This window comes from Megascapheus bottae, chromosome 24 (genome assembly GCF_031878675.1).
Source record: "Megascapheus bottae isolate mThoBot1 chromosome 24, mThoBot2.hap1, whole genome shotgun sequence".
Classification (NCBI taxonomy): Eukaryota; Metazoa; Chordata; class Mammalia; order Rodentia; family Geomyidae; genus Megascapheus; species Megascapheus bottae.
In genome coordinates, this window is record NC_143532.1 from 1,540,647 (window position 1) to 1,552,831 (window position 12,185).

A 12,185-nucleotide genomic window follows, 5' to 3' on the forward strand; every position below is an offset into this window, starting at 1 on the left:
TAGTAAAGTTTTCAACATGGTCCATCCTCTACTACAAGCATTCACTGGAATTCAGTTCCCTTCACATTTAGTAACATCATCACATTAGTAAATCTGCTGATAATTAAGCAAAATTACAAAATGAGCCAAGGTCACCTAATCAAACGTCATAACAAGAAAAGAACCCTAGGAATGCAGGTCAAGGCAAGAGGCTGCAGCTGGCCAGCTGGCATACTTTTTTGCCTGATTTTCAAGTAGAAATTTGCCACAATGAAGAAAAGAAGCAACGGGTACTACCCATCGTCATTCTTTGGCCATTAAAAACATATTTCTTGACTGAACAGATTGAAGAGTCTTTAAAAAATATGAACCATGGGGCCACAAGTTTGGCCTAGTGGTGGAGTGCTCGCCTAGCAAGCGGGAAGACCTGGGTTCGGTTCCTCAGTACCACATACACAGAAAAAGCCGGAAGTTATGTTGTGGCTGAAGTGGTAGAGTGGTGGCCCAAGGACAGTGCTCAGGCCCTAAGTTCAAGCCCCAGGACTGGCAAAAATATATAAAAAATAAAATAAATAAAATTACCATACTTGTATGTTGACGATAGAAGCTCTTTTTTGTTGTCTTTAGGATGAAGTGTCACGATCTTGCTCAGGCTCATCTCAGAATCCTACGTTCAAGTGATGGCTCCTGCCTCTGTCTCCAGTAACTGAGGGTGCAGGCTCACACCACCTGTCTGGCTTGAAGCTCTTTTCCTGAACGTAAACTATGACTTGGCAGCCAGGCATGGCAGTGCACACCTGTGATTCCAGCACTCAGGAGGCTGAGGCAGAAGGATCATGAATTCAAGCCCAATCCATATGAACCACGTAGGGAAACCCTATCTAAGAGAAAACAAATTACATAATCCTCAAGGGAAAAAATTTACCTAGTACTGAATTAGATAATATTGCTTTTTTTTCTCTGTCAGGGCATGGGGGTTATCTCTGAGGTCTTTTGCTCAAGCCTAGAGCTTTACCACTTTGAACCACAGCTCCACTACTGGTTTTCTGATGGTTAACTAGAAATAAGAGTCTCATGGAGTGCTGGTAGTTTGGCCTAGTGGTAGAATACTTGCCTAGCATGTACAAAGACCAGGGTTCGATTCCTCGGTGCTACATACATAGAAAAATGTTGGAAGTGATGCTGTGGCTCAAGTGGTAGAGCTCTAGCTTTGAGAAAGCCCAAGGACAGTGCTCAGGCCCTGAGTTCAAGCCCCAGGACTGGCAAAAAAAAAAGAAAGAAGGAAAAAGCCAGAAATGGTGCTATGGTTTAAGTGGTAGAGCTCCAACTTTGAGAAAACCCAAGGACAGTATTCAGGCCCTGAGACCAGCAAAAAGAAAAAAAGTCTATGGGAAAAACTAAGGTTCTTTTTACTTTCACTTTACTATCATATTAAACAGAACAACTTAAAAATTCAGTGAATGTCCCTAGAACAAATTATGTTAGAGAGGTAAGCCAAAGAGGAGAAACAGGGCTTGTTTTCTCTGTAGAAGCTAGATCTAAAGTACACTGGTGTATGATAAATTCTACAGGACTCTAGGCATTCACACAGTGAGACCAAAAGAGGGTATCTTAGGGGAGGAACACAAAAGCACAACGCCTATGTGCATGTCATCATATGAAATAACATTAATCAAAATGAACTAAAAGAAATCTCAGCAAGAGCATGGTTACTTTAACTTAAGAAGTGCTTCTTGGAGGAGGAAAAGGGGGAAAAAGAACATGAGAAGGGGTCTCAAGGTTCGAGAAGTAATGCACCCATTACCAGACAAATGGTACTACTGTAACCTCCATACATTACCCCCCAAAAATACAAAGAAAATAGAAGAAGAAGTGCTTCCAAAATTCATCCCTAGCTTCTTTTCGGGAGAAACTACAGTTTTTTTCCTACTTAACTTTTGGAGATGAAAATGGAAACTCTAACCCACAGCCTAACAATGTGCAAGGTATTTCCTCCTCAGCGTCACGCAGAGTGCTGTCACCCCTCTCGTCTGCCATTCTGTTTCAACAGGTGATTTAGCTGGTCCTGCAGACCTGAGGACTGCCCAACGTTCTTCCCAACAGCTTCCTGCTGGTCCTGTGTGGCTATAATCGCCATCTTCCTTAAAGTATCTTCCGAGTGCAGGATGGCGTCTTCCGGCAGCTCAGAGCTCCGGGAACCCTTCAGAGCCTGCTTGGTGAGTGCGGTCACCTTCTCCGTGAGAAGCCCCTTCACTGACTGACCCGAGCGAGCTTGCGAATCCTGCGTTCAGTCGCCATCATCTCCCCTACCAAAAAACTCTCCTCTTCTTTTTCAGGGACTGAACTCAGGGCTGGGACACTGTCCTTTTTGCTCAAGGCTAGTGCTCTACCACTCGAGCCACAGCGCCACTTCTGGTTTTTTCTGTGTGTGTGGTCCGGGGATTGAACCCAGGGATGTGAGCATGCTAGGGGAGCACTCTACCACTGGGCCTCACCTTCGACCTCCAGCTGATCTTGCTGGGACACTCGGGACTAAGCCAGTGGTGGCAGTGGGCACGCCACCCTTTCCTGTGATCATTCATCTTGGGTGGGCGAGGTCAGATGGAACAAGGATGGGTGCTACCGAGTCCCTGGGGACAGACTTCCCGAGCTCCAGGCCACTTCAGGCTGGGCCCTGTGGTCTGTGAGGCCCGTGGGGTGCCTTGTAGGGAGAGAGCACCTTTGGGTATGGAGGACAGTGAGGCAGAACCTTCCTGCTGGGCAGTGATGGGGGCGAGGGAGGCTGTGTCCTGAAGAGAGTGACAGCATGTAGAGGGCCAGGTCCAGGAGGGGAGGGGAGGGGAGGGGAGGGGAGGGAAGGCTCTGTCCATGCAGAGGTGAAGGGGAGGGGAGGGGAGGGTCTGTCCATGCAGAGGTGAAGGGGAGGGGAGGGGAGGGTCTGTCCATGCAGAGGTGAAGGGGAGGGGAGAGGAGGGTCTGTCCATGCAGAGGTGAAGGGGAGGGGAGAGGAGAGTCTGTCCATGCAGAGGTGAAGGGGAGGGGAGAGGAGAGTCTGTCCATGCAAAGGTGAAGGGGAGGGGAAGGGTGGTTCTGTCCATGCAGAGGTGAAGGGGAGGGGAGGGTCTGTCCATGCAGAGGTGAAGGGGACGGGAGGGGAGGTTCTGTCCATGCAGAGATGAGGGGGAGGGAAACTCTCTTATCTGGAATAAGCCTCAGAATCGCCAGGCTCCAGCCTACAAGGTCAGCAAACGTGGTGACAGTGGTTGCTGGAGACACTCCTGCTAGACCTTCCTCTTGGAGCTGGGGTCCCAAGCCCGAGCTCATGGGCAGTGGGTGGTCAGTCCCCCCCCCTCCCCCCCGGTAGCGGGGCCCCAGGCGTCGAGGGTAGCGTGCTTCGTGCAGCCTTCCTCGCTGTCTGATTGCCCACTTAACCTCTGCGGGGTTTAATCAGGATGTTTAGTCTGGGCAGTTGTGCTGGGCTTACACCTCCACCCAGCCCCGGCAGGCCAGCAGGGGCGCCCGCCCCCAGGGGATGGGGCACAGCAGGCTGCTCTGCAGGCCCGTACTGACCCAGGACCCCGGAGGGTGAGGGGAACGGTCACCGTGGATGTGGATGCAGCAAGGCCAGGATGCCTGCAGAGCAGCGGCCAGGACCCCCCTCTCTGCCCCCCACACTAGAGGAAGCCCTGTGTGGACCTGGGCCTGGGCCCCTCAGCCGTGCAGGGGGCAGGGCTGCCTGCCTACCCTGCCATCCTGGCTGGTCAGGAGGCTGAGATCTAGAGGGTCATGGTGTGAAGTGCCCTTGGACAGAAAAGACCTCATGTCCAGAATGACCGACACAAAGCAGGGCTGTTGGGTGGGAGTTTGGCCTAGTGGTAGAGTGCTTGTCTAGCATGCACGAAGATGTGGGTTTGATTCCTCAGTACCACATACATAGAAAAAGCCAGAAGTGATGCCGAGGCTCAAGCGGTAGAGCTCTAGCCTTGAGAAACCCAAGGACAGTGCCCAGGCTCTGAGTTCAAGCTCCAGGACTGGCAAAAAAGGAAAACAAAAGCAGGGCTGGAAGTATAGCCTAAGTGTGTGAGCACCAGCTGAACAAACCAAGTAAGTGTGAGGCTCAGAGTTCAAACTCTACTGGAAAAAGGACAACAGCAGCAGAAGCCTTCCTGTGTCCACCCCTTCGGCACTAGGAACTAGGGCACAATGGCCCCATGGCCCGCCCTGGCGTGGGTCTCCTCCTTGCCCAGATTGGCCTGCTTGTGCTCCTAGCTCACTGGACCACAATTTATGTATTTATTTATTTTTTACTAAAGGAAATGTTTAGCATAATAAAGTGTGCAGTTTCAGCATTCCTTGAGTGTTTCTGCACAGGCCATCCGGCAGGGTTTCAGGCCCTGGGAGATCGGGAGGGGTGGTCTTCCCCAAGCCCCGCCCAGTGGGAGGAGCCACGACACAGCTGTGGGAGGGGGGGGCGCCTGGGACCCAGCCACCGTGTCACTTTACACTGTGGGAGACAGATCCAAACCACGCTGCAGACTTTGTTTTTGTTTTGTTTCTTTCTTTCTTTCTCATGACAGTGCTTTTGAAAGGGAACTCATATAATCCTGACAATTTAGACATTAAAGTTTCAAAGCTTGGATGGACCCAAAATAAATATATACATATTTCCCACCAATTTCGAAAATAATCATTTCAAACCCCAGGGAACTTTAGTCTTGTTTCGTGAATCACTCGCTTCCTTCCCAAAGCACAGCAGGTCAAGGAGGAGGAGGGCCAGTGTGTCCAGCCCGTCCCGCTCGGCCAGGCCCCACGTCCCCCATCCCCCTGTCCTCCCCCACTGTGGCTTTGCTGGGCTGGAAGCCTTGACCTGTGCTGGGAGCTGGGCTCTAAACCAGGCTGTGCTGTGCTGTGTAAGTCCCGCTTCCCCGGAAACCCTTGGACAGATGTGTCATCTGTCGCGTTCACGGTGCTGGGAATCCTCCAGTTCGTGATGGCTCACATTCTTCCTCCTGGCTTTTGTTGGCTGCCCACAGCTGTCTGCATCTTTGATGGACGTACGTATGTTTTCTCCGGGTTTAAAAGTTAACTTTCCTGAGTTAGCAAGTGCAGTGTGAGGAACACAGGCGCACACACACACAGAGTAAAGAGCACAGCCACAGGGGGGCAGGGGCAGCCGGCGTGGCTCTGGCTGGAGGTGGGCTTGTGCGGGAGATGCCCGCTGGAGGGCACGCTGAGGAAGCTGAGGTCCCAAGGTCAGGCCTGGCCACGAGGGCGAGCTGAGTCCCGGACCCCGTGTGGGGAGCGAGCGTCTCATACCAGCCACCCTGAGTGACCCAGGAGTGGTGTCAGCAGAAAGATGGCTTCCCGACTCCGCGCCACTGGAGACAGTTGTGAGACCACTGGGCGTGGTCTGTGCAGAGTCACTGTCTTAAAACTGGGCCAAGGACATGCTGGACTTAGGCGTTCAAAAGCTCCCCAAAAAACGAGGACTGCAGGAAGCGGGGGCGCTGGCCCGTCTTGGCAGTCCTAGGCTGGGCCCGCCAGCACCTGTTCACGGTCAGCTGGCTGTCACGGAGGCTCCTCCTTATCCACAGACCGCAAAGGTTGCAAATGTGGCCTGACGCCTTCTGACCCCACCTCACCTCCTCACTGGAGGTGAAGGAACTTTACTCACAGGGAACAGGGTCAGAGCACCTGGGCTCAGGTGGCCCAGGCCTTTGGATTCTGGTGACAAGGTCATGGAGCACCCTTGTGGCTGGAGCAGAGGCGGCAGGCTAGGTCCCCAGGCCTATTCCTTGAGGACCCTCTCTGTGACTCGAGGCCCTGCCCCTGCCCCCAGAGCTGGGCCAAGGCAACGGAAGGCCTGACCTCCTGCCCCGAGTGACGCCACCCAGGACTCTCGGCTCTCACTCTCCATCCTGTCTGGACCACAGGCCAGTCCATTTCCCAGTTGCTTGCTCTACAAAGCATCTTTGTCCATACATGATTTTTTTTTTAAGGTTTTGAGCCTAGAAGCTCTTCTCTTCTTAAAAGAAAACCCACAAAGAAATTTCTTTGAAAGATCATAAAATGGAAAATGGAGAAGTCCAAAGAAGAAATCGCAAACCCTTCATAAGCTCACGTGCACTCATGCGCTGATAATTCAGTGACTGCACTCCAGCCCTTTCCCCAACACGCACCCAGACGTGAAGCAATATTCTCTGTGTCTGCAGGTCACCTCTTCTGAGGCTGAGCCCAAGGAAACTGGCCTCCAGCGGGGGACACAGAACACTGTGATTTTATCATTCCCTGTGTTGTAGTGTCTGTGGATGAGTAAAATCCCACTGCGTGGACCTGACAGGTGGGTGCTGTCCCTCTTAGCTACGTGACTGAATCCCACGAGTGGTGAAGAGCTCTTTCTCGCAGGTCCTCCTCACCCCGAGGCTTCCCTTGGCCCCTTCTGGGGTGGCATGGGTGGTGGCCAGCTGGCCCCACCTTCTCAGACACAAAGTGTGGGCACAGGCCCTTGAGATGGTGGCTGACACAACCTGAAATTTAGGATCCGCCCAGCGATGAGGCAGCACTGACAGCGTGGCACAGTGAGAGCTGTGTCCCCAGTGCCATCAGGGACGGGCCACGTCCAGCGCGTCTGCCAGCCCACCTTCCTGTCTGCCTGGTGGCTCTGCGGGAGGGGTGTCCAGAGCCCGAGCTGGGCTTCCCTTTGTTCTAGCTTCAAGGTCCAAAGCATAGAGAAGACCTGTGCCCGGAGCCCAGGGGCAGCGCCGAGGAGGGCCTGGCCCTCACCGTGCACCCAGGGGCTCTGAGGGCCCCCGGGAGGTGCATGGCTGGTGCTAGAATCGGTGGTGAGCGGGAACTAGCCCGACCGTGGCCCCTCCATGGCCCCACGTCGCTGACCTTTGTGCTGTGCTCAGCAGCATGTAGCCAGGCAGCTGTTTCTAGAAGAATCCATCCTGAGCATTATAAGCTCCTGGGTTGGTCTGGGGGTCAGACCAGGTTTGCTGTCACCCTCAGGGCCCTTTGTGGCCCTTTCCGCTGCCTCAGCAAAACTGGAGCTCAGAGAGCACCAGGGGTTGGAGGAGGCGGCAGCCGGTAGCCTGCAGAATGGAAGGTTCTAGAAGGAACAGCATTACTTTATGGTTGTCCCCTGGCCTGGTGGTGCTCCTGTGGGAATGGGCTTTGTTGTTACCTGTGCACATTGCAGGCAGGCGTCTGAGAGCGCACGTGAGCGACAGAGGAGAGGAGCTAAGCCCCCGTGGCTCACAGTTCAGTCCGGCTAGCAGGAGACAGGTCTAAGGAGCATAGCCCAAAGCCAGGCTGAGCAGACAGATCAGAGACCTACTTCCAATTCCAGCAGAAAGGTAGAACTGGAGGTGTGGCTCTTGTAGTAGGGCGCCAGCTGTGTTGGAGGAGAGGGGAAGAAACAGTGAGAACACAGGCCCGGAGTACAAGCCCCAGGCTAAACCAGCACTGTTCAACACAAAGAAAGAGAAGGAAGTGCGGGAGAGAAGCAGGGCGAGCCCCAGGGCCTGGCTCTCCCTGCTGTGGCAGGGGGCAGCCTCACTGCCCAGTGGTTCCGCCAAGGCATCTTTTCAGCTTTGCTGTGTTTCTCTGATGGACGATGCCGGCTCCGAATCCCTTTTAATTGAACATTTCATAGTGTGACAATTGTAGCCTTACGTGCAATTGTAAGAAATAACAGCAACTCCTGGGCCCTCAAGTTGCTTGGCTCTTACACAAAGTTGTATTATTATTAAGCTCAAATGATCACTATCATCCAATATCAAACGTGTACACTCTCCATTGGCTCACTTTTATTTCTTCCAGTTTTGTGGTTTGTTTGACTGAGTAGCTTTTAAAGATGGGTCTGTGGGGGCCCTGGCTGGCCTTGACCTCTCCATCCTTTTGCCCCGCCTCCTGCATGTTGGAATTGCAGCCTGTATGGCCATGCCTGACCTCTGACTAGCTTCTAATTGACTCACAGGTGGTTCAAGGTCAGTGGCCCAAGTTAAGTAAAGTTAGCGATGCCCACTGTCTGGAGCTGTAACTCAGGCACCATAGGGCTTTCTGGAGGGCCTCTTCTGAAGGCTCACCTGCTTCCGGTGGAGAACCCAAACTGTGCCAACGCGTGAGCTGTTTAAATGCATGCTGCTCTTTCTCTTTGCGTGTCATCGTTAGATGACAAGTGACGGAGATACCGCCCAGGACCGGTGAGCGTCCTTAGAAATCGCCATCTGATTGAGTTCACGTTTCCTCCCTCTCCAACAGTGCTTCCTGTTTGTTTGTTTATTTGCTTGTGGTGCTGGAGCCTGACCCCTAACCCCTGGAACTTTCTGGAACTTGCCAGACCTTGCTGGAGATGTGTTGTGGCTGCCTGTCCTTCCCTTGTTAAGGGTCTAAGCGGCAGCCAGGGCCCTGGGGTAAACCCTGGGTCCTGCCAGGCAGCAGGAGCGGATTCAGAGGAGGTCGGTGGGCCTGGAAGGGGAACATTGCATCTTTATTTCCCAGGCGCTCAGGCAAATGGCTAGCATTCTCCTCGGGACAGTGAGCCAGCAACGCTGGCGGGACTTGCTACTGTGTCACCTGAAGTGGCTCCTCCAAAACACAACCAGAGCCCAGTGCTCTTGACTGAAGGGAGTTACTGGATCCGAGGTTCTTGGTTCTCCTTTCTAGGCAGGCCCTGGTCGGAGGACTCCGCGGTGTCAGGCGTCTGGTAATTATCTCCGCGCCGTCTCCCGATCCTGAAGGTTCTGCTCCAAAAGACTTTCTGAGGAGCGGCCTCTGCCTCATTAAGGCTGTGGGGGGGGGGAAGGGGGTCTGGGGTTCCCTGAGTGTTAAAAGGCTCCGAATTAGAGAGAGAAATGTTTTTTTCTTGTTTCTCTCAGTCACTGATGATTTATTTTTTGTTTTCTTACAACTCCAGAGCTGCTTTTCAGAACTAGGTTGCCTCCTGCTTCTCACTGAGCCCCGTCTTGTTTTCCCGCCCGGTTCCCGGTGTGTGAGGGGTGGGAGGGAGGCCATCAAGTGTCTGGGCGCAGAAGGAGCTGGGCTGGGCTGTTTTCCATGGCCGCCTGCCTTTTCTTCGACGAGGACACAGCTGGCTTTCAGGGCACGGCGCCTGCCCTCCTGGGGCGATGGGTTCAGGAGAAAATCCATCTCCATGTCCACATGTCGAGCATGGGGAGGGAGGCAGAGCTCGGCTTTCAGCAGCCGTCCACCCACCTCCATGCTGCTGGACAAGGATGAGCAGGAAGCCAGGCAGCCCCGAGTGGAGAAGAAAGATGGTGCCTTTCCCTGTGTGCTGGGGGTGGGGGGGTGGAGGCAGAGCTCCTCCCAGGTGATCTGGCCTCTAAGCTCTCAAGTCCCTCCCTCGAGGGGGAAAGTCAGCCTCTGTCCCCAGGTGACCCACGAGTACTAGGGAGATGGCCCCCACCCCGTGGACTCCAGGGCCGCTGAGCAGGCCAACTCAGGGATGGGCTCTAGAGGGTCGTTGGTGTCCAGACCTGACCAAGGGCCAGGAGATGCCTGGGCGCCCTGCCTGAGATGCCCATGCATCTTTCAAAGCCGTGCTGCCTCAACAGGGGTTAAAGCATCCATCTGGCTTCCATCTGAGTGGCTGGGCCACACTGGTCATCTCATGGTGTCCAGGTGCTCCCGGGATGACCTGATGGCTGGGGCTGGGGCTGACCTGGGGCTGCCCATGCCACCAGCCCAGGGCCCCAGGCCCCGATGCCATCCAGAGCCGGGGACAGAGCCCCTGCTGGGGGGCGAGAAGCCATCCCACTCAAATCAGCAGCCTGGGTGGAGTCTCTCCCCCAGGCCCTCTAGGTAAACCAGCAGTGTTTACAGACTCCACAGGGAGATGTTCTGGCCTGGAGGGAGGAGAGCTCTGGGCTCCACTCTGAGTTGAGCTGGGATCTAGTCACTCCCAGCACAAATGGGAGCCACGGTGTGCGCGTCTCACTGGGGCGTCTCCTGGCTCTCCCCACAGGACGAGGCCGCTTGGCCTGTCCTTGACCACGGGCAGTACCTGGGCGGTGGCCAGGGCCCCTGCTGGGGCGTGGGGCTTCGTGGAAAATGCGAGCCCACGAGCGCCCACAGAGGAAATTCCAGGCTAGGCTCCTGACAGACTTGTCTTGGAAGGCAGCTGGTTACTTTGGCCCTGGCCCAACTCCTGCTTTCTTCTCTGCATTGCTCTCCCACCCCGAACTTTCCTTTTTCCCTTAGAAGAAAAAAAATGAAAAAAGATCCTCACGAAAGAGCAGCCTGAAGGCACAGCCGAGTCAAGCAGAAGGAAACGTGGCTGTTCTCCTGCTGGCTGTAGGAGGACAGGGCCTGGGCCGCAGGCCGTACCCACCACCTTTGAGAGCTTAGGACGAGACGCTACCACCGCTGCTGAGGCCACCGTCGACCCCATGCTGCCTCTGTGCTCTTCGTCTCAGAGCCGGAGAATCCCGAAGCCTGTCCCTCCGTGTGCTCAGAGCCGGAGAATCCCGAAGCCTGTCCCTCCGTGTGCTCAGAGCCGGAGAATCCCGAAGCCTGTCCCTCCGTGTGCTCAGAGCCGGAGAATCCCGAAGCCTGTCCCTCCGTGTGCTCAGAGCCGGAGAATCCCGAAGCCTGTCCCTCCGTGTGCTAGTTCCACACAGTTCTGAGACCACCGTGTCCCCACCACAGAGGCACCCTTTGTTTTCTTTCCATTTTTAGGACCTCTTCTACAGCATCTTCTGGGGTCACCACATGGAAATCCCTGCTCCACGGCTGTCGTCACCAGCACAGAAGCAGTAGTGCTTCCCCGCCAATATGTGGCAGGAGCAGTGCCACAGCTCAACCCAGTGCCCGGCCACCCAGCTGCCTGGGAGCAGTTGGCAGTAGGTGGCATTGGGGTCGGGTTGGCCGGGTCTCTGCTCTTCCTCCTCCTCCTCATTGGCAGAGGCTCCCATCGTTCTCCTTCCGGCTCCACCTCTCCACCCCACCCCTGCGGCACATTCAAGGCAAGGCCGGGGAAGCGCGGATCTTCCGGGCAGTGGAGACGCCCCTGCAGATCTGCTGATGAACAGCTGCTATCCACGCCCCACAGGCATCGCAGACCCCCAGCCAGGGGCGCCATGCCTGGGCTTCTCCGCCCTCACCCCGCGTGACTGTAGAGACAGGGGTGATGGGGAGCCCCGGCTCAGCAGGATCCCCTTCGTGTGAACCCGGGTCTTGGGGGCCCTGTTGGAGGCTCTGGGGCCGGATCTGTTTTAGAATTCTGAGTCTATTAGATTTTAGGACACGGGACCAAGGTGGAGACTGCAGGCCATTCAGGGCCAGTGGGACAGGGAGGGGAAGCAGCGAGCCTTGCAGAGATGACCCGGAGGGGCTGAGCCTGGTCGTTCTACACTTGGACAGGACTGGTAATAGAACTGTGCCAGTGGTATCTTACCTCTTTATGTGGTTGTGTGTCTGTCTCAATTATGATACTCCAGACATGTCATTCATGAATATAAATATATATATTTACTAGGCTAGAAGATGTACCACAGATATCTGGCATTTATAGTACAGGAATGCCACTTCTCCCGGCTTTCTCAAACCTTCACATGCACACACACACACACACACACACACACACACACACGGTCCTTCGTGTGTGGTTACGGCAGCACAGACCGGGTCATTTTGCAGAACTGGAGTCTTTGTCTCGCAGGGGAGGCTCAGCAGGTGAGGCCCTGGCCCAGACTTCGTGAAGAGGGAGGTGAGTCCTGGGGCCAGGAAGATGGGCATGCCTGCATACCCGGCTCCCCTGCTCTGCTTACTCTCTGCCTGGCCCTGGAGAGCCCCAGCTGTCGCTGGGTGAGCCGGACATGGTTCCTTGGCGTCCATGAGGGGTCTGTCCAGCACGTGTGTTCACAGAGCAGGGGCTGTGGTGAGCTGTGGGTGGCAGTAGCTGCTCCTTGCCCGTGGGGAAGCAGCTTCTAGATGCATAGATGACAGTTCTGATCTGAACATAGCACACACAAAAGCCCAGCAGTAAGGAATGGGCAGCAGGCCTGTCATTTTTCCCGTAGACCAGAGCCTCACTGGAGGCAGGCAGCCACCTGCACACACGAGGCGCTCCCCAGGGCAGGCGCACCTGTGAGCCAAGGGCCAGGTGCCCGTCTCCACGGCACTGGAGGCCCCTCCTCCCCACCTGTGACGCGTGTCTTATCCTCGGTGCCACTTCCCAGAAC

The 12,185-nt window shown here is 55.1% G+C and overlaps 1 pseudogene; it reads right to left on the minus strand.

Moving 5' to 3' along the window:
* Positions 1–1,996: 1,996 nt before the first annotated feature.
* LOC150046773 (BLOC-1-related complex subunit 7 pseudogene) lies at positions 1,997–2,561 on the minus strand (annotated as a pseudogene).
* Positions 2,562–12,185: the final 9,624 nt, after the last annotated feature.